This window comes from Papilio xuthus, unplaced genomic scaffold, assembly GCF_000836235.2.
Source record: "Papilio xuthus unplaced genomic scaffold, Pxut_1.1 DF826945.1, whole genome shotgun sequence".
In the NCBI taxonomy this organism is placed as follows: domain Eukaryota; kingdom Metazoa; phylum Arthropoda; class Insecta; order Lepidoptera; family Papilionidae; genus Papilio; species Papilio xuthus.
In genome coordinates this window covers 1112237-1135298 of record NW_013531704.1, presented here as the reverse complement: position 1 = coordinate 1135298, position 23062 = coordinate 1112237, and the positions used below count along the sequence as shown (strand labels likewise).

Here is a 23062-nt window from a genome sequence, read left to right as displayed (position 1 = left end):
ATTTAACATCAAATGACCCATTTCATAGAGCGTCGGTGGCCCAGTGGTCAAGCACTTGACTTGCAATCTGCAGGTCCTGGGTTCGAATCCCGCCATGTACCAATGTGTTTTTCGATTTCCGATTTACATATGTACATTTATGCGACATTCTTACGGTGAAAAAAAACATCGTGATGCAACCTGCATATGTCTGAGAAGAAATTCAATGATATGTGTGAAAACCAACCCGCAGTTGGCCAGCGTGGTTGACTATGGCCTAGTCACCCGTAACTAGGGTAGGCTCCGAGCCCCTCAGTGGGGACGTATGAGCTGATGTGACCCATTTCATTGGACACTTTCTACAAACGAAAAAAAAAATATTTTTATAATATTAATGAACTTGAGGCACCTTCCTGAATTACAATATTAATTAATTCACTGAATTTTAAAACATTATACCACTTGTACAAATTTGCCAACCGTCTACACGGACAATTTTCTTTGAGATAGAATTTTAACAGTGTGCTTAAAGGAATACGGAATATATTCCTTTGTTATAAAGTTTATCGATTACATTTATATCAGACAGAGGTCGCGACGTCCTGATGACATTGTATTAATTGAAAAATGACTGTCCGACCTCCGGGCAACGTCTGACACACCAAATGTGGGAACCGATCCTTAGGACACGAGAGCCAAATGAAAGACGTCAAACAATTTAGATAAATTTTTATTCGTATATTAAATTTCATAGAATTTATAAAAATTTCTATATATTAATTATTAGATTGCATAATCAAAATTTTTCACAATAAAAAAAAACTAGAATGCAATCCCCGGGGTTATTGCCATGCAAAAATTAAAACTCGAATTTAAGATAAAATTCAAACCTAAAATCAAGTTTTGTACAGCAGCCGTACGACGACAGATCACTCAAGTTATACCTTCATTAAAATTCAATTATCGATTATAAAATTGTTGAAGTAAACATTATATAAACATAATCATACCAAATTGAATCAAATATAAAATTAAAACAAGTCAACGAGGCTAATGTCTAGACATTTAAACATGATTTAAATGATAAAAACAAAAACTGATTAAAAATTGTTATGATGTCATGCTATAGTACACACGCTTCAGTTGTAATTGTAAAATAAAAAGGTCATGCGTTAGAATTTTTAGTATATGTTAGTCAATAATATTCAAAACACGTTTCAATACAAAAAAATACATAAAACAACAAAAAATAATTCTACGCGACATAATGAAACGGTCAGGATTCCAGATGAAATTTAAAAAACGCGGCAACGTGTCTATTTGAATACTAGGTTTTTATTAATAAGTAATATCGTTTTGATAATTTCCTCTGGAACCTTAAAACTACACATAAAATAAGGTGGACGTAACAAATAATTTAAAGCGTCTCGTGTCACAAATTAAAGATCCTAAAAACTACAAGGATTGCAGTAAAAACGATCACAAGGTCTCAAAGATGACAGAATTAAAATACAAAGTTTACCTATGATCAGTTTTGACTGCACACTCTTTGCAGTTCCAGAAAATTCTAGGACTTTTGAATATATACACTTTAAAAAGTAACACGGATAAAGCGGCGGACTGGGACGATGTTTCTTCAATTTCTGCATTGTGCGATATATCTGAAACAATATAATTAAATAAAAATTAATCCTCAAAACCAAACAAAATAAACAAATAGCCACGAAAATTAAAACAGGCTGAAATGATTATTAATAAAAAAGTAAATAAGTCAATATAGTGGGACGAAGTTATCTGACCCGGTGGCATATGTGAAACTACTTCATGAAGATTTTCCTAATTCTTTGACAGAACTAATCGAGATACTAGCGCCACTCTTAGAGCCGCATAAATCGGTCGCACTATATAACATCAATCATAAAAGTCTTCCATAAACATAGACATAGCAAATGTCAATAAAAACGGAATCACAAAAGAGTCGGTATACCAAAGTCACGGTCTGAAGTGGGTAATGACGATGCAATGTCTACGCGGTGTTAACACTCCGTAATCCATTGTTGGTATTGACAAAAAGTCGTTTGAAGTGTACCCAGAGTGCTGCACAACACTTTCAATTTGATGTCATCAAACTGTGACGAATCAGACTGTGGGCCTCGGGGAGAGACTGACAGAGGATAGGATAGGGGGAAGGGTAAAGGGGGGGTAAAAGATTAATTAATATTTTATGACTGTGCGGTTTCATTTTTGCGGATCATAGATTGAGTGGAATATCTCATGTTTAGTTATTCGTGTTTCTTGAAATTTGCGAAGGGCACGTCCATTGTTGTAGAAGTGACGTTGTACTATCGTAAACCATTGTGTTGCTTTGCAGAATTATGAATGTTATTTTATTCACAATCTTCAAGAAAAAGTTAGTCTTGAATACTAAAGGGCACATACTTATGGCATGACAATAAGTTCTGTACCATCTTTATAAATATATTTTTTTATACTTTTTATTCGAATTTCCTTAGCTTTAATGCAAACTGCAAACACAATATAAATAATAAATCTATATATATAAAAGAAAGTCGTCTTAGTTACACTATTTATAACTCAAGAACGGCTTTACCGATAAGGCTGAAAATTCGTAAGAAGATAGCTTAGAGCCAGGAGACGGACATACTTTTTTGTAATTAATTAACATTCTTTTTTTCGAATTTATGCCTTGAAGAGCTGCTTTTTATTTAACTTATCTACATATTAAGTTTTTTATATACCAACGCGGACGGAGTCGCGGGCGACAGCTAGTGTATTATATATACCGTAACGAAAGTTTGTACAATACCGCGCATGTTTCCCGCGCCACTCCGCCGCATAGCAACAGCGATACACTATCAAAGTATAGCGAATAACGAACGTTATCAATCAGTTTCGTCATGGCCTCGATAGCGCCCACTCCGTGCCGTATCACAGAGCTTTACCCCATTTCTTAATCCTACAGTAGACCACCATTGTCTGATCCGCCAATATCATTCATTCTCTATACATACTAAATTAAAAGATACATCGACCAGTATAACAAGATACACGAGTTTGTACTGTACAATACTATCAGAAGACAGAAATACTCTGGTCATTGGTATTGCCAAGAATATCCCTTTCTGCGATTGCGGTTCTTGTCTATACGAATAATAATTCGCTATCGACCTCGTTGGTTATAGTTAAAATTCCTCGGCTCTGTTGTCCGTGACAAATTGTACGTATTTTATTGCTTATACTTTCATCGTAGTGATTTAATTTTATGCCTTATAAAAATACGTAGACTATTGAAATGTTGCTGATATCGGATACGTTACGTAATTTGACTTAATTTGATATTATTAACATATTATTTCACCTTATTTTTGGATAGAAAAGATCTTAAAAACGTCTAAAGATGTAGATTTAACAGTGTAAAATGTATTCCGACAAGCTCGGCGTTAGCAAGGCGGGTGCGGCGTGCGCGGCGGACGCGACCGGCGCGGAGGTTTCGGGGGGCGCGACGGTCGCAGCGCACGTATCGAATCTCCTAAAGCGTGAAAGACATGACGTTCGGTCCAGTTATGCCACATCAGGTTGAAAAACTGATTTAAATTAAGTACGGACTTTAACATATAAAAACGTTATTATTAATTCCGAAGAGTAAAAGCATGACTTGACGCTTCGTGCTGTTTAATTTTACACAAAATTCATAATACGATTTGACGGTTAATCTGACGTCCAATACTTATCAGATGCCTAACTATATACAAATTATGGCAAACAGCAGACATTCTCTTGCTTGTTATTTTTTGGTAACAATCATTAGACCTAAATATACTATACTGTGATATTTCTTCAAAATTCAAGACACGTTTCGTTAGCATTTCGTAATAATAATAATTGTCCAAGAACCAGTGAGACAGTAACACGGTTACCCGGTGCCTTCATTGTTACAGTTGCCAGCTGAGCAAAGACCGCGCTTTTGGGCTCGTGACGACCGATCTTGTGACGTAGACAACGCGCTGTGGAAACTTAGCAATCAAATGAAAACCGTGAAGAGTTTTAGTTATGCGTTTTGAGAAGAAATAAAACTAAGTATGTTAATATGATCTTGTGTTAAGGACAATGGAGACATTAAGAATTGTAGCAGTTCAATTTAATCTAAGGCAAGCCGCTTACTTATTTTGTTAATAAAATTGCTGATCAGTATGGTAACTGAGAACATTGTCAATCTTTGTCACTTATACGAGAATTCTTTACTTAAGATTTTTTCGTAGTATTTTGCTAAATCATTATGACATGAATTTTAAGTCACCTTATGATGAAAGGTCCTGGAAAAAATCATCATTCAAACAGTAAATATTGTAGACTGATAATAGAACATTTATTTACCTACATACATACATACATGGTCACCATTACTTAACGTATTAACTAATCGTTATTACTTTTCGAGAGAACTGTCATGATGTTAAATCAATCTGTTTTTGCTAACCGTTTCCTACATAAGGTGTTCCGATTATGAAAAGATGTAAGAAGTAGGTTTTATCCTAACAAAAAATTCCATCCGTAAACATAGTCTATGTCCTTAAAATCTAAAGTAAAATATTAGCAAAAGATATAAAAAAAATAAGCGATACTAATACCTTTTTGTTTATTTATAATCTGTCAAATATCACACGAATCCCTATATTTTAGTGGCATTGACTTCTTATCATATTACTAAATAACTACCAAAAACTTGCTTATGGAATTATCGACTTTATATCAATAAGATAAAGGTTAATTTAGTATATATTTATATACCAGGCCTAGATCTAGTAGCAATCACTATCACAGATATAAAAGACATCAGGGATATCTCTGAAGGCGAGCTAAAGCGGGCGCTACCGTGCGGCCTCCCTTATCGTCCGTAACTAATCGCCTGATAAATCCATTATCCATGCAATGGATACGGAACCCATACGTATCCGTTACTGTTACTTACCACTTAAAATAAACTAGTATTCTGAGATACTGACTATATTCGCAGAATGAATATCCGAAAAAAAAATACGACGAATTGACAAATTATTTAGACCATTAGCATATAAAATTTTTCCCTCACAATCTATGAAAATACAGAGATGTTTTTGTATACGAGTATGTTTCGTCACTAAAAACTAACGATAAGTCGTGTTTAGAACTTACCGATGCTGCAAATATCAAACGCGGCGACGGCGTCGGCAGAGGTTGACCTGAAACAATACACATATAATTAAAAATATATTTAAATAACATAGTACATACGAATAATTTCACTCTACTAATTATAGAATTATTAACGTGAATTGATTCAATGATATATAGATATAGAACATTGATTGTTTATAATAGGACTAAGCAAATTGTCAGCAAATAGTAAATTTAATTAATCATTTATAATATAAACTATTAAATCAATTTTAAAAATCAATGAACTATTAATGAGTTACGCTAATTCTAAACATTACACAGATCCTAAATTAAATGTCAGTTCCTAAATTATTTCGCACATGACAACACAAGCAAAGTGTATTCGATTTTTATAGCGTACTTCTCCCCAGTATTCGTTTAGTGTTTACACAACTGTCCACGTTAAATCTTACGATTCACACACAGAGATGGCCGAATGGATTCTTAGAATCATTCGCGAATATCTATGAGTACATCAAACTATAATGGACAACCACAAGACACTGAAAGCATCGGTCAAAGCCAAGGTTAATTTAGTTTTATACTCTACTAAACAAATGGCATTCTTCTTGTTTCAATATGTCATGCTTCAAAGATCATGTTATTAAATAAATAAAAATTAGCAATTGATTTAAAAAAAAGGAAATAGCAAATGTAACAGAGGGCATTGTTCTATGATTCTTGACGTTATAGCATCTTCGTTAAGAAAGATGTGTCTCGACGAGATACAGCGACACAATTCCAAATGAATCGCTGTGCAACCTGCTTTAAAATAGTACGCACCGGCTTACGCTGCATTGCAAATTATGCAAAGTCTGTCGCGAAATCAATAAAAGCCGATCCCGAGCCGACTCGGGCGCGGGCCAACCATTCATTAAACATAACGACGGCGCGCGCACCCGCCGCGCCCACCTCACCCCCCGGTTTGCCGCGCCCGTCGCGTCCGCCGCCTGCCGCGCCCCCCGCCCGCAGCGCACTGCGCCCGCTTGCATCACAGCCTCATTCACACATCGACAGTACTACGATACTACGCCAGAGTACTATAAATGGCGCTACATTTTGCGACCTATATCAGAACCTAACTCTCCGCAATCCATTTCAAAGTCTATTATCACGTCGTAAAATTCAAAATCCCTTTACAGCACTCAGTACAACACTTGTCGAGTAAAATGCAGTTTTATTATCTAGATAGGAGAGTCGATTATGGGGCGTGGATAGGTTTATATAAGGCCCTACTACAATGCAGTTGTGTCGAGACGTCTGCAGTGTCAGACGCTCCTATATTTAGAGATAAAAAGGTTCGCTGACTGCGGCCTGCACTTTATGCAACTGTGTGAAACTATCTTTAGTGTTTTCTTTTTGTTTTTTTATTTATATAGCGGCTTGGTTAGTGCATTGCAGTCGCGTCGCGTCGCGTCGCAGATCATTATAAATGTAATTGTTATCTAGGCGCAGCGGGGATGCCGACAATTTCATCTTTTACAATACATTGTTTTTGCGATGAACTGAATACTTAGTTTAAATATTTATCTAAATATTTATAATACACGTATTGAAGAAAGTTGTTTCATTCAATTTTATCATGTACAATGTATCAATAATGATGGAGAGACGACGAAAGACAATAAAAAAAGAATATTTGTTATGTACTAATAGAGCGACTTCATCTCTACACTAGTGTGAGAAATGATATAGACATCTCTCGTTATTCGTCATTTACCTTTTAACATCGCCCTTCATTGTATATAATGGCATCCTAAAGTTATAAGTTAAAGAAGACAGAATGGAATGATGAGAATTTCTTGTACGTGTTGATAGCGGCCTATATTCGTATCGTTGCGCAACTCGGAGGCGCCGCCTTGATAACGATATCATTAGATTGGTGACGGCTTAATTAGATATGCACATAGCAACTGAACGTTACTGTGAACCTGCTGATAAAACATGTTTTGCAAACTCATGTTCACATAACATAAAATTATAACAATTTTTATTGTAACTTTTAGGACACTCACACAAAATCAGGATCATTCAGTAATCCAACTCTTTTTAAATGATAAAGTGGCAAACGAGCCAGTTAAATTCGCCGACACCATATCTATACCCCCACAGAAAGTCTGTATTTCTTCTTCCTAATCGTCCACTACTCCGTCAAATCATAATGTTGAGATGTATTCATGGATGTATATTTTAATGTGTTTAACCGCTGAACGGATCTCGATGAAATTTAGCATAGATATAAAACATCGTCTGGAAGAATACATAAGCTACTTTTTTTTTTAATTCTGCACGGACTGAGTCACGGGCAACCGCTAGTAAATATAATCAAAGTTCTTTATGTATTCATTTAAATCTTTTTAATGTCATATAATCAATTTTTTGCGTGACCACATTTTGTTACAAGAAATGTTGAATCGACAATCAGAGTTCATTAACCTCATTACGTCACGTGATACATTACACCTCACGTATTATGCCTAATCACTTACGACCGAGAAACTTCAATACAATGCTGCAAAAGCAAATCGAAAAAAAAATCAAAAAACAAGGACACTAAGCTGAAGTTGAACATAAAGTTTGATGCGCGTTATACTGAGTTTAGTACTGAAGCTTAAATTCCAAATGGTTCACTAAAACAAACCAAAACCATATCATGTTCAATCAAAATTGGGTAAGATTCGATAGCGGTTAGCTGACGCCGCAGCGGCAGTTCCTTAAGGAGTTAATAATGACATGGGTATAGCACGAATTTCCTATATAAAAATAACTGAATAATATAATAACAATAACAATAATATAACAATAATATTATAACTAACAAATATCGTAGCTATTTATTATAATACTAGCTGTCGCCTTTGACTCCGTGCGAGATTAAAAAAATAACTTAATTAAACCTTTGTGTTCTTTCAGACTATGTCAAAAATAATCGGAAGGCCTTCTAACAAACAACCATCCAACTAAACATTCGCATTTATAATACTATTACGAGATAAGATTTATGAAACTGTCTTTTATAAATGAAATAATTTCTGTCATTTACGCTAGTGTAAGCACGCTAAGCGAATATAAAAACCGTAAATAAACATAACACAATGCATGCCGCTTTAATTCATCAAATTATAGCGTACCGTATATGCGGTATAATTTAATGATTGTATCCGAGATAACGCGCAAAGAGGGCACCCAGAGAGCTTGATGGTTAATAATGCAGATCAAAACAGCAACAGGAGTCAGCATGTGACAATTGCTACAACTCTGAGTGCAATTACCAAGAGCAAAGTGCGTTTTGCTCATAGTTTGCACAGCAAAGCCAATTTGCAACCGCAACCCGACATTATCTGTTTAGACGACGCGTCACGGTGTTATGAAGCCGCTAATGCGCGCAAGAAACAATGTTTACAAGATAAGCAAATTATTGTATTAAATAAGGTTAAGTGCGGACTGACCTTTATATGATAAATTTAACAAATATTAACACAATCTGGTTAACGATACAAGATTATTTAGTAAGGGTGCGCTTCAATTACAATGATGGGAGATGTAATTATCTATCGTAATAACATGGAGTAACTAGCTATCGCCCGCAAATCCATTCGCGCATATTTAAAAAAAAACGTAATTAGTAGCCTATGTGTCCTTCCAGGCTATGTTCAACATCTATGCCAAATTTCATTGATATACTAGCGGCCGTTGTGAAGATATTTTTTAACAAACATCCATCCAAACATTTGCATTTACAAGATTTAATTTAACAATAAAGTCATTTGTTTAGCTCAAAAGTACTGCTTTCTCGTACTGTCCTCAAGTGTAGACAGTCCAGTTGTGTGCATCAGATCAGAACATCTGAAGCGTCACGTGAAAACAAAGAGTAGACAGTATGCAACGACGGCAGCGGCAGCGAGCCGTGTCTAGTGCATTAATACACAATGCATTTGTTTGCGGCTATCGACGCCTGCCTAATGGAGCGTACGACGACCAAACAGCCTATCATTTTTACTATACATAGTACTTTATAGTACAGTGATGCATACTAGCGTTATTACACTTACAGAAAAAAATACTCTGTTCTTAGTATCAAAACCCTTATACTCTCACATTTCGTTTTTAGTAACACACAACACATATTAAAATGGTTATTGATTATTGTTTCAAGACCTGAAAATATATCTGATTTTTAATCACCGTCAATAAACGTGACTGTACCTGTGTACAGACAGACAGAAACTAATGTGGCAGATACGATGAACATATCTTACCCCTGTTATACTACACATAAGCAGGTGTAGTATAACAGGGGAGTACACTCGACATACTACAAATGTAGTAAGTAATAACATCGTTTTCTTTGAATACTTTTTGCAGTAGTATGGATATAAAAGATGTACATCTTGAGAATATTATTTTTCCATTTCTGTTTTTTTTTTATAAGAGAAGGGGGCAAACGAGCAGCGGGAACACCGTGGTGTTCAACGACGCCCATGGATGTCAGCAATACCATAGGAACCGCAGATGCGTTGCCGGCCTTTGAGATAATGCAATAGAGGAAATTTATGCTAATAGTATAAATAGGAAAGATTTTCTTATTTCTTAGTTTGCATTGCATAGGCCCCGAAACTACTGAACAAATAACGAAGTTATGTAACACGGACTTATCATTTTGTAATTTAATTTAAAGGCAAAAAGTAGTAATCTAATAAAAATAAAATGTAAAAAAGTAACGGTACTAATAAGAAATCAATGTAACGACCAGAAACAAGTCAGTCGACAACTCGGCAGCACATCGCGTCACATCTGTCAGCCAGAGAGACCGGGTTCGAAGCCCATCGTAAACATTCGCGACAGTTTCACCTCGATGTAAAAACGCGTAAAAAACTCGATTGGCTAAATACTCACGGAATCGAGCGGTACCTTTAAAACTTTATTGAAACGAAAGTCGTTTTATATCCGAACGATCCGCATACTTAACCGATTTGGAATCGAGATATTTGCGGGTTTTGTCCTTTCAAAACTTTTATACGAGTCTCCGATGTTGAGTCGTTAAAAGTTTTTGGAGAAATGGATGCGCTATGACGATATCTTCGATTTCTTTTAAAATTCAAACTTTATAATTATTACACATCTACGGGTACACTTCGTTATTACGATTGTCAAAAGTTTAAGTAAACATTTATCGATTACTGTCTAAGAGGCCTAAAGAAATAACTCTGTTTATAAAATCATCTATGTTTTTTAGGGCTTTGGCTAATTGTCGTAATGATCGAGTATCTACATTTATATGTGTTTACTATACAATCTTTTATTCGCTTATTGGAAGCGAGATTCAAGAGTTTATATTTCCTAGAAGCAATATTATAGAAAATACATAACTTATACTAACCTCATTTTATGGTATTGTATCTACAAAGTGAAAATGTATAGATAGAAAGCAACGACTAGACAGACAAAAAAACACTCCGCTCGATTGAGTTGTAAAGGTGCGGACACACTGGCCGCAGTTGGATATGAACAGTGTGCACACGTCTTATTAACCAATGGACTTTTTATTCTTCAATCAACATTACATAATTTGTATGGATAAATAAGTTTACAAATCATTCACAAACGTAGAGCGGCGGCGTCATACAAGCTTCGAGCATCGCACTGTCATCCGAGGCGGTGGTCACACAAAAAATGCATTAAATCTTTCATCTCCCAACCGTATAAAAAACTCACTTAGCACGTTAAACATATTTATAAATATACATAAACGCACCCTTCGTATTCAACGTCGATTACGTTTTTTATTCGTAATCGTTAACCATTGCGGTTATTGTATGTGCTAATGAATCTACGCTAGCTACTAAAACAGCAATGTATAATAAACAGTTCATAGTTAACGTAACGTTGTAGGATAGAGTATTAATTGCGGGTCACTAACGGATCTGTTGAAAAAAACGCATCTCACGACTCCCGAGTGTTGTGGCGGGAAAAAATTTAGTGAAGCTTGAACGTTCGTATTTTACATAACTAATTCTGTATCGAAATTTAACGACATAAAATTTGAATTGCAGAATATAAAATAAAGTATTCGTTTTTATTGAAATCTACAGCGTTTTTTCATCAGTGCAATAAGAATGAAGAGGAAAGAAAAGATATTTTAAAATTGGAACCTACGGCTTACGGGCATGTCTTGCGGGACCCCAAATCTGTCTAAGTCTAGCAAAAAAAGGAGCCCGCGCGTCTTCTCGGAAGCGGCGCGGTTCGTGATTGAATCTTTCATCTGTGCTTGTCTGTCTGTACATCGATAGATATAGATGGTACGCTCTTTTTTCCACAAAATCGTTTTTTACAATACAGAATAAAAGCTTAACCTTTAAGTGTTGATAAAAGACTCTATGAGAATGTTTAAATAAGTAATAAAAGTAAGATTAAGTAGTCTTAATAATAATAATTATCGGACTATAAATACTGAACACTTCCATACTTATTAGTATTACTAACTGTCGCCCGCGACTCCAACCGCGCGGTAAGAATAAATTGTAAGAACACATAGGCTTTTTACTAAGTTTTATTTACCGCGCGGACGGAGTCGCGGTCGACAGCTAGTAACGCTAATAAGTATGTAAGTATTTAGTATTTTAAGTCCAATTATTATTATTACTAAGACTATTTAATCGGTATTTTATTACCTGTTATTGACTATGTTCTAAACTGATATATACGGCCTCGTCCGCGAAATAATACCAGTACCACTCATCCTGATGAAGGGCCCCCGATGGGCTCGAAACTAGTCGGTGCCGCCACCGGACGTATATACGTGAGTGTTTAGCCGTGTTTATATATCAGTTTAGTATAATGTCTCACGAAAGTTTGAATAATTTAATGACTATGTTCTACATGTATACCAAAGTTCAACGAAATCCATGCAGCCGTTCTAGAGATACCTTCTAACAAGAAACATCTATCCATCTAAACTTTCGCATTTATAATATTAGTAAGATGTATGATCAAAGGCGTTAATCCTTTTAATAATAAAATTGATACATTGCCCTTGAAGGATATCCGGTCGGGTTTATCCCACGCCTACGTATCGGCGAATATTTTTTTATTAAACAATTATGACAATAAATAAACACATGTTAGCAGTTAGAACCCTCTCAAAGTAACGAAAGGTATCGGGTTAAGATACAATTGTTAGAAAAATCTTTTTCAAAAGGTTTTATTGTGGATATCATCTCATATTTACATTTATTTTTTATTTGATTAAAGTTTATGATAAAAAAACCTTTGGATATGATGAACAGGAAGTGCATTTAATGTACACAAATTTAAAGAATACATCGATATATATTAATATATCGATTGTAGTTACCTACTAAAAGTTTTTTTTTTCAATCACCGAGTTTATATTCATGTAGGAACTTACGATATGTACCACACATACCCTCTTTAGTCATAGTACTTTCAAGACTTTAAATCATACTGCTCTGCAAGATTTTTTCTGTGCCATAACAGCTAGAGTTTTTCAACGTTGACGGAAAAACATTTGAATAAACGATTCGATAAGCTCTCAACAAATCCACAAATTATACTGGACATACAAACAGAGCTCAAAGACCCATTTGCACAAGTCAGTCGGACACATCTCACGACATTTATCGGCGCGAAATTGAACCGGACAAAGCCGGACATAAATTGCCTACTGTCCGCTGTCCGGTGCGCCTGTCACAACAACGGAACAAATCAAATCCGACACTTCCGGGCCCGGCTTCCATAGACAAAAAAGACAGATGACAACGATGATAGATGGTCCAAATGTAAAAGTGGTCGTATTTAGAAAACTGAATAGTGCTTTCTTCTACTTTCCATATTATCTACAAAAAATGTTAGTAAATGTAAAACGTATTTCGACAAGACTTTAACAAGTCGTAATCATCTAGACCCCTAACTACCCTAGGTAGACTCCGACCCCCTCAGTGAGAACGTATAGTGACCTGATGATGATGAATCATCTAGAAATTGGCCTTTAATTTGGGTGAGAAATAATTAAAAGTTTGTGTCGTCAGTCTCTATAAATATAAAGGAATACTTCAAATACAAAAGTGCAACACATTTGTAACAAGCATTAAATTCACAAGCAATAAATCTTCAGTACAACATTGAATGTGACCTAAGTCAACATATACGTATAGAGTAGGTTCGAGCGTCTGGTGGACTGCGGCCCGGCTTAGGACTTTCACACGGACACATGCGCGGGCCGGATGTCGTCGCAATTACTCTCCTCGCGATTATTATTGCGCTCCATTGTGCCGCCGAATTGCGAGCGTCTCGTCTTCCCATCCGGCGCTCAAGGATATACAAATAAATACTTTGTCCCATAAGCAACAAGAGTCAAATTCCAAAATATAACTCTCAACGGCGGTGGAGACTGAAGGTGATGCGTCGTGGGGCCAATATGGGCCGCAGGTGAATGAGGTCCGATATTGTACGGGCACAATGCGCTCTCGCGGCGACGACACCTGCGGGGTCTGTGAAACGACCAACGGGAAAAGGCACAAAGGACTCCGCTCCGCATACTAGTTTCAACTAGTTCAAACCAGCCGGGTTACTTATTTATAAAATGTTTCTGTGGCACAGATTTCGTTATTTTATACCTTCCCGGTTGTCTGTTGTCTTCGCCTTTAAATATCTGACAATTTTTTAATAGTTTCTTTTCGATATTAATATAAACGCGGTGATGCAAAAACACAAGATAAATAAGATAAGTAAAAGAAATGATTGGATCCAAACAACCCAATGACATTAGTGGATTGCAGCGTGAAAAATATCCACGAAAACAACTTCACTGTAATTAGAAATGTGTCACCGGTAAGATATTTCTGTTTTCAATACAAAAACACTAACGAAGGTGTAAAATAACTGCGACGTTATTCATGTATTCGATAGACTAAAGAACTCCATTACAGTCAAGTATTTCACAAACGTTTCAGAAACAAATTTGACAAGAAACAAATCTATAGTCACAAATCAATAAAAAAAATCTGCTTATTTATTACCAAGGACCTAACCTAACGCTATTAATATAATAAAGCCTATCAAAAACCAAATAAATTTCAATCACTATGATTTAAATCCATCCTGTACATAGTCAGGTCTTACTAGGAATCATCCTGTATTCGACCACTTCTTACTATTGTACTATGAATAGGAGTCCAATTACGCATCATCATCAAGCTCTGCTATAGTACAAAGTCCATATCAGTACATCAATAGCGCGCATCCATACGAGTAGTCCCGGTATGTCGAGTCAACCAATGACATGGTTCGCACGGACATTTGTAACGGACGGCTTACATGCCGCCGGAAATCAACTGGCTGTAATTAAAATAAAGATAGTTTTTATAGTAATAATATATTTTATATATATTTTATACGTGTCGATAAAACTAGATAGCTAAATTTCCTACTACGGCTAAAGCCGTAATATTATATCTTTCAACCTTTAGTAAACTAAAGGTTGAAAGATATATAAAATTACATCATCACAAGCCCTGATATAGTCATAAGATTCTTGTAAATACTTAAAATAGAAATAAAAAAGTGGCTTAATAATTAAACGAAATTTAACGTGATCTTCGATAACAAGCGAGGTTCAGTAACAGACCAATGTAAATCGTTGCTTAGCACAGATGATGCATCATTGACCTTGTCTCTGAGACGGTACCCCTCCCATACAACCACTACGATCATAAAGTGTCATTCACTCGACTTTATCAATTAAATCGCTCCTACATTCTGATTACGTAGAACACTCAAGCTTGTGTGAATGCACCTTAAACGGGGAATTCAAAAGGAAAAAGTACTAGGACTTTTAAAGGTCAGTGTATTTTTGAAATGACCTTAAATTTTACGGGAAATATTTATAGCATTCAATTTAGCGTTTCCATCTAAAGGTGACTTTCACTATTTCTTACTTACATTTACAAGGATTTATATTATACGTCGTTTAAATAAAAAACAAACATTTTTCCGCAACTTAAATGATGCATTAATCTACAATTACCCTAAATGCATTACTCAAACATAACTAGCTGCCGTCCGCGACTCCGTTTGTAAGGAATTAAAAAAAATCCTATGTGTTATTCCAGACTATGCTCTCTATGTATGCCAAATTTTATCGAGATCCGTTTAGGCGCTGCGGAGATACCTTCAAACAAACAAGATGATGAATGGATAGAATTCATCAAAACATTCGCATTCATAATATTAGTAAGATTGTAGTTAAAACATATGTTTTTTCTAGATACATTTAATATACCAAACCAATAATTTAAGGAATGAAATCCAATAATGAGTCTAGCCAGAGACAAAAAACTAGCATAACTGCATAATGATTATTAAAATTGGAAAAGTCGAGAGAGGCAGACATCGTTAGTGCCATTAAAGTTAAACTTGTCGCCAAGCGTGTGGCTACAGAAGAATACTTGAGTACTGTTCTGCTAACAAATGCGATTCAACATCAAAATTATTTTACAATTTATGTTCAGAAAATTTTGACGTATTCTTACTCTTTAGTAGCCAAGGAGTTTGTTTAACATAAAGGTCGTACTGGCCACTAAGAAAGCACATTAAATGTAAATGAAGAAAGATAGTTGTGAATGGTAAAAATTGCACGAGAATGCCTAATCTTTTTATCTTTACATCGATACAACTTTAGTTAAAAGTAAAGATGAAATTGGCGAACTTTTTATTTTTTTCTAACATCAAAATCTCTGTATAAAATATATTGTTATCTCTGTTTTGTCAAAGATAATGACATGGTTGAGGATAATCTTATATATAAAATTCTCGTGTCGTGTCACAATTTTCGTTCCCATACTCCTCCAAAACAGTTTGACCAATTCTCATGAAATTTTATGAGCATATTGAGTAGGTCTGAGAATCGACTACTATCTATTTTTAATCCCGCGCGGACGTAGTCGTGGGCGACAGCTAGTCTTATATATAAATTCTAGTGTCACAATTTTCGTTCCCATACTCCTCCGAAACGGATGGACCGATTCTCATGAAAGTTTGTGAGCATATTGAGTCAATCTGAGAATCGGTCAACATCTATTTTCCATCCCCTAAATGTTAAGGGTAGTCCATCCCCCTAGATTTTTTTTATTTATTTTTAGTCAAACACGCGGACGTAGTCGCGGGCGACAGCTAGTTATACATAGATTTTGATTTCTGAAAGCCGTTAGACATCAAAGATAAATTCAAAGGATTATATAGTTACAGACATGTGTATAAAGCTTTGTGAAAATTCCTATGTTAATGATGGTATTTCCAATTACAATACGTAAGCAAGTTGAATTCCATTCAAATACTCATTGTAACTATCACATCAACTATTCCTTCACATATACGAGTCATTACGCAATCCTTTGAATAGCTTTTTATATGGCGCTATAAGAATTCTATACGAATCTAATGTTTACACGACAGTCATGTATTTACCAACATTTACCAACACATAAATATTTAATGAATAAAAGCCTATAAAAAGTTCGAAAACTTAGCTATGCGTCTTTACCTTTCAAGTTAATTTATACTAAAATCTAACATAAAACGTTTTAAACGTCTCGTATAATCGTAGTTCAGATGACCACTGGCATATTGAACGAACAGGCGAAGACGCGGGAGATAACAAGTCATAAAACCTCAAGCGCACGATTATCTAGAATGAACTTTCTCTAGTTATTATCTAACTTGCATAAATATAACAGACCTTAAGCTGCATACACATGTGACGTTGAAATACTAAGGCATATTATCTTAGTGTCGCGACACACCCGCGACGTGCGCCGAATATTCGGTCGAATACTCTTGCATTGTTTTGCACGTTACGTATCACTTTTTGCGTACCGCCGACTCTTGCTTCGGACGAATAAGTATTTCAGCCAAAACACTTATTAATGTATTTTACTTAGCAATGGACATTGTATCAACAGCTGCGTTCTTAATGATAAGATATTTTGACGACGATGTCGTTAGCCTTACTTCGTACAGAAACAACTTCAATTTATATTAAAAGCTTAATGACAAGACTTGGTATGCCTAAACGTAAGCTTATAAGGTTGAAATTGGTATCATCCCAAGGTGTATTAATTCTTGTGTCGAAAATTTCTAGGTGCCTAATGTGTCATACCTTTAGCTTTAAGGTACTAACGCAGGTAAGTCGTATATTCTCTTTGCAATAATTACAAATGATGGACCATTTGAATAACACCGTGGGCCATAACTCCGGCGGTCATAAAATGGGGCCATGAAAACAAAGGGAAGCGATAAAATCCCGGAACAGGTCTTAAATCCGCTTAAAAATGGTCTTGATATACGACTTTTTAAAGAGTTCCTGGATGAATAAAACTAGTTTCTTTAAATAATTTTTAAATTTCTTGCAGAAAGAACTAATCACGTCTGCAAAGAATTATTTACTTTGAATAAAAGTTAATATATAGTTTAAAAACCGGTAAATCTATTAAAATATATCCAAATTTAATCCTTTAATTAATCTAAATCGATCGTATGGCTTAACATAGTTCGATATATCACAATAGAATCATAAAACAGAAAATTAGTAATAATTTGTATTAGATTGGCACCGGAAATATTATCTTACGACACAAACTTGCATGTTTTAAACACGTGGGCTTTATCTTAATTCCAATGATTCAATTCCACAAAATTCAATTAGCAATCACATAAAAATATCTTGGAACTGATGACGGAAACAGACGCATGTAAATAACTAAACTATGACTCATAGGTCATAATATAAGAACTATGGGATATGTCTAGCTTGATAAAATTTCTCAGAATTGGATAACGTCACGCTAACAAATGTTTCTACCCAGGGGGTAGACTTTAGACTTTCGTGTGTGGTCTAAGTTAAATATTCTACAAATAAACTTTTAAATATTTACTTGTTTCCTTCATCACTAACTAAAATTCACACATACTAAATATAGTATATTGAAGTCATCCACTTCTGTTTACATGTCCCTTTTTGCAACTACCTAATATTTAAATAAATTATTTTAAACATCGAATGACAGTTAGCGACGAAATATTTTTACATCTTTCTTAGAAGAATTTATTACGTGGAAAAACCTATAAAGCAATTTAATGAGACCCTAAAATACATACGAAGAATTTACGAGGCACAAATCTAAGGTAATCAGGACGATAGAAATAGTACGCCCGAAATACCGAGGCCGAGTAGACGCCGCACCCGCCGCGCCCGCCGCGCCGTACAAACTATCACAAGGTTGTCCGTAGAGAAATGGTAACGAACACAATGAGAGCTGCCTTTAAAATACTAGACAATTCAAGCTCGTAGACACATTACCTTCACTGGTCAGAAATCAATCCGACATTAGATATAAGGATGAAGTAGGAGTAAAAATAAGAAGATAGCAGTTGCGATACTGAACCAGGACAACATAGAAGACATGAAAAAAGTTGTATTTTCTTGTTATCTACCATCGTTGCAACTAGCAACAAAGTTGTTTACCAAAAATCACCACCTCAGCTGTATCATACAGTATATAAAGGAAAAAACGTCAAAAGAAAATTACGAAGACAAGACTTATGCAAAATTGATAGAACATGATCATTGCTGTCAATGAATTTATTTCTCTTTATGAAAAGTAAAAATTGTCGCCTACCTATCGCTAAAGACATTACACTCACGCGCATGTCTGAGGGTGGTCAATAATTATATTTACATAACACGATTATCTACACAATGTCATTAACTGAGAAACGACCACACGCAATTGAGTCCTTGAGAATTTCGCACTTGGAAAAATATCACGCCTTTAAAAGAATTATTAACAAAGATTTACGACGAAAGAATAGAGACATTCGGTACTTTTTTAAGTAAGAAAATATGATCTTTGTATAAAAAAAATTGAATATTTATATGTTCCGACACATTACTAAACAACTGGATTTCTTTAACTTGTGGTTGTTCTAAGTACGCCACAAAAGATTTGTACCCTAAAATCTTAATTGGATCAAAATTTTGATTAATTAGACTTATTTCATCAAAGATGAAGATTTTATGATTTAAATTACATCATCATCATCATCAGCTCACTATACGTCCCCACCGAGAGGCTCGGAGCCTACTCTAAGTTAAGGGTGATTAAGCCATAGTCAACCACACTGGCCAAGTGCGGGTTGGTTGACTTCACACATATCTTTGAATCTCTTCTCTTAAATTACATACTTTGGTATAAAAGTGTCGTAACATTAACGAGTTTCCAAAAAGCAGCAGACAACTGTCACAACTCATTATAAACCCGTAGAATGAATCGTCCACTTCCCGACTCACACAAAAACTGACCATTTGATGACTTTTTAATTTATTTGGTCCGTTCCCCGGCCAATGTAATGTCGGAAGCTGAATGAGAAAGCGTATAACTGTCCTAGAGATGGGAACGAAGGAGAAAGGAACCGGTTTTATAAAAGGTCCTCAAATAAAAAGTAAAAGTGTGAACAACCTGTAAAAAGTGGATGGAGCGACGTGATCGTCGTTGAATCGACATAAAACATCGTTCCCAGATTTATCTACGTCTGAATGTAATTATTTAACACGTTCAATGCCGCTTACATTTTTTACTGAGTTTCGGTGGCACTGAACGTGTTAAAGCTACAGAACAAAGTTTAACAGATACATAAATATACTGTTTAGTTAGAAGACTAACTTGCGTAGAACTCTTTTAAGTATCTAACGTACTCAGAGTTTAATGCTCACTTTGGGGGGCACTTTGAAATCAAACAGATATTCTAAAAGTCGGTGTATTTCGTGTTATCAAAATTCTTACTCATCGAAGGTGACTTACGAAGCGCCTCTGTCGGAGAGGTCATCCACCAAAACGCTATCTATAAAACTGCCGCGGTATCAGAGGTCGGGCCGCGGAAGCGAGGTCAGCCTTATCTCTGACGTCACATCCGGGATATATCTTGGAAGGGTTATTGAGTATACAATTCTTTTAATCGACCATTCATACACAAGTATTAGTAATGTCTATTTGTTGGTTTATAATAAAAAAGTTTTAATTATTACTTTTATTAGAAAATTCAAAACCATTTATGTTCGTAGCAAAATGTTGGACATATACCCAAAGACTACTTACACGTTATGTTTCTTGTAGAAAAAACCGCTTTAACCTGCAACAAAAAATGAGGATTACAATTGACAACCAACATTATACCACACAGAGGGGTTAGACAAAAGCATTCGCTACGAAGCGATTCCATAACTGACTTCAAAAATCTATAGAACTGACAACAACTTTTTTTTACATCGAAGTGACCTTCTCCCATAGACATACGTAATTGCATATGCGCTGCCTACCTTTAATCGACGGAGAAGAGGATGCCCGGAAAGAAAATATCTTCCCTTTCCATACATCCTCTAATCCGGAAAGTTCACTTCCATCCGGAAGGGAAAGTGGACTAAATTAGGCCTCCGGGACGCACAATCATCAGAAGATACGCGGAATTGCTTCAGTGATTGTCGCGCCTCAATTCCATATAATTTTGAAGTTCGCTATAGAATCCCTTCGAAGCGAATGCACTTTGTTTAGCTCCAAAGATCTAAAATAAAAATAAAGTTCTACGATGTTACATTACCTATAAATGAAATAAAAATCACTATTTGCTTTTATTATAGTATATTAAAGGGCATAAGGCCTGTTTTAATTCTGTACTAATCGACTACGCATACATTGTAGGTATTACAATAACGACTAGTTACATAATGTTTGAATGTCAGCTTGTCGCTTGCATAACAGTTATTTTGAGATGTCCGACCTGTTGTATGATAGTAGTGACACACCGTACTGATGCAATTTAATTAACATCACCGATAAAGAACTGGAGCAAAACAAACTTATTGTCTACTACATATGACCTTAAAGAGAAGGTTTGACAAACCCTAGTTGTTAAACTAGCTGTCGCTCGCGACTCCGTCCCCGCCGAATTTAAAAAAAACTTAAATAAGTAGCCTATGTGTTATTCTATACTATGTTCTATATGTATGCTTAATTTTATCAAAATCCGTTGAGCCGTTCCGGAGATACCTTCAGTGAAACATTCATCCATCCATCTAAACATTCGCATATATAACATTAGTGAGATGAGTGTGTAAAAGTAAAACATAAAATAGACTTAATTTTTTTTTTATAACAGAAGGGGGCAAACGAGCAGCGGGAACACCGAGGTGTTCAACGACGCCCATGGACATCAGCAATACCAGAGGAACCGCAGATGCGTTGCAGGCCTTTGAGGTGGTAATAGGCTCGCTTCTTGAAGGACCCTAAGTCGTAGCGGTTAAATAGCGTATATAGTCAATCTAACAATCTTGGCAATTTCAATGCACTTACATAACTAAAACAACTCGAAAAGCAGATAGATTTAGGTTATTGCAAAACTCATTGCTTCATTCCAACCACCCTAAGAAGATCCTTATTTGATAAATCTCTTAATATTCTCAATGAAAAATATTAATTTGGTTAACTTTAAATTACGTTTTCAAGATCAGTCCAAATATTGTGTCCTTGTACACGTGTATTTGACTATATAATTAATTACTAAATTAACAATTAAAGTTAATCGGCAATTAAAACGTAAATTAAGGGTTTCTAATGTGATACTTAATGATAACTTATAGCTATGTTACACTAAATTTATTCTATAAATGGTTCAAGAAACTTAGTTGTATTGATAAGAGAATCATTAAGTGTTTATGGTATCCTTACACGTGTCGTAGTGTCAAAGTTATTAAGCCAGCAACACACCTTCAGTATTAACTGAACAGTCGGACTGTTTAGTTAAAACTTACGTGTATAGCGAAAACTGAGAAATGTACAGTTTATCTGTAACTGTTGTCTGTAATGTTGTGTACACATGTAAGTTTCACCTGTCTCACTGTTCAGTAAAAACCGAACGTGTGAAGCCAGCTTTATCATTTTTTAATTCATTGGGTAAATGATCGACAGAAAAAATCAATGGCAAACGGTTGTAGTTTGCATATAATTTGACGTCAAATATAATAATTTAAACCCAACCTTTGTGCCATTCAAAAACTTATGCTAAATATTTTTAAGACATACTTTTTAATCAAAAATAACCGAAACACTATATAATTTAAAAAGTAAACGTAGTAGGAGTTTGGAAAAGTAATTTCACTTCACCAACTTAAGAGATTTTACGCTTACTGGACTATCTTTAGTCCTACTTAGATTGAGCTTTCTCATTATCAAACAAAATGAATTATTATTTACTTACATTTTTATTATTAACATACATTAACTTGTTTAACAGTTGGTTTCTGAGACTAAAATCTCTATACCTCATTATCTTTGATAAGACGGAGATAACAATATATTTTAAACAGAGATTTCGGTACCAGAAACCCACGGTAAATAGAACATATTAAGATATTTGAATGAATATGTTGGTCTTGTGCTATACGCCTACAATGGTCAGTATCAACCCTCCTACATAAACAACATGTAGACCAAATCGGGGAAATACAACCATTAAAATATCCGCTATGCGGTCGTTTTTACAATTCTCCGAAACGATACGAATGCTTCATTGAGTGAGTTTTGACTCGCATAGTATTTATAAATCTATACGTTACTATGACTCACGTGTAGGGTTACCATCATACCTCTATGTTATCAGGACATAATTTAAATATCAGCACAATGTACTTTTACTTTTATTACGTATAACCAGGGAACGAAAGGTTTTGTTAAAGACAACTTAGCTAACTTTCTTAGAGTTTGCTTATTAGCTGCAAGACACGCTGCATTATATGACA

At 35.3% G+C, this 23062-nt stretch overlaps 1 protein-coding gene across 2 annotated transcripts in view; it reads right to left on the bottom strand.

Moving 5' to 3' along the window:
- Nucleotides 1–784: 784 nt before the first annotated feature.
- Nucleotides 785–23062, bottom strand: part of LOC106121190 (mitochondrial cardiolipin hydrolase) — a 104871-nt gene continuing 82593 nt past the window's right edge. For both annotated transcript variants that reach the window (XM_013316714.1, XM_013316713.1), the window contains 3 exons: nt 20367–20400; nt 5173–5219; nt 785–1640 (listed from right to left, as the gene is read on the bottom strand). The gene's annotated coding sequence lies outside the window, so the exon portion shown is untranslated. The remainder of the gene's footprint in view (nt 1641–5172; nt 5220–20366; nt 20401–23062) is intronic.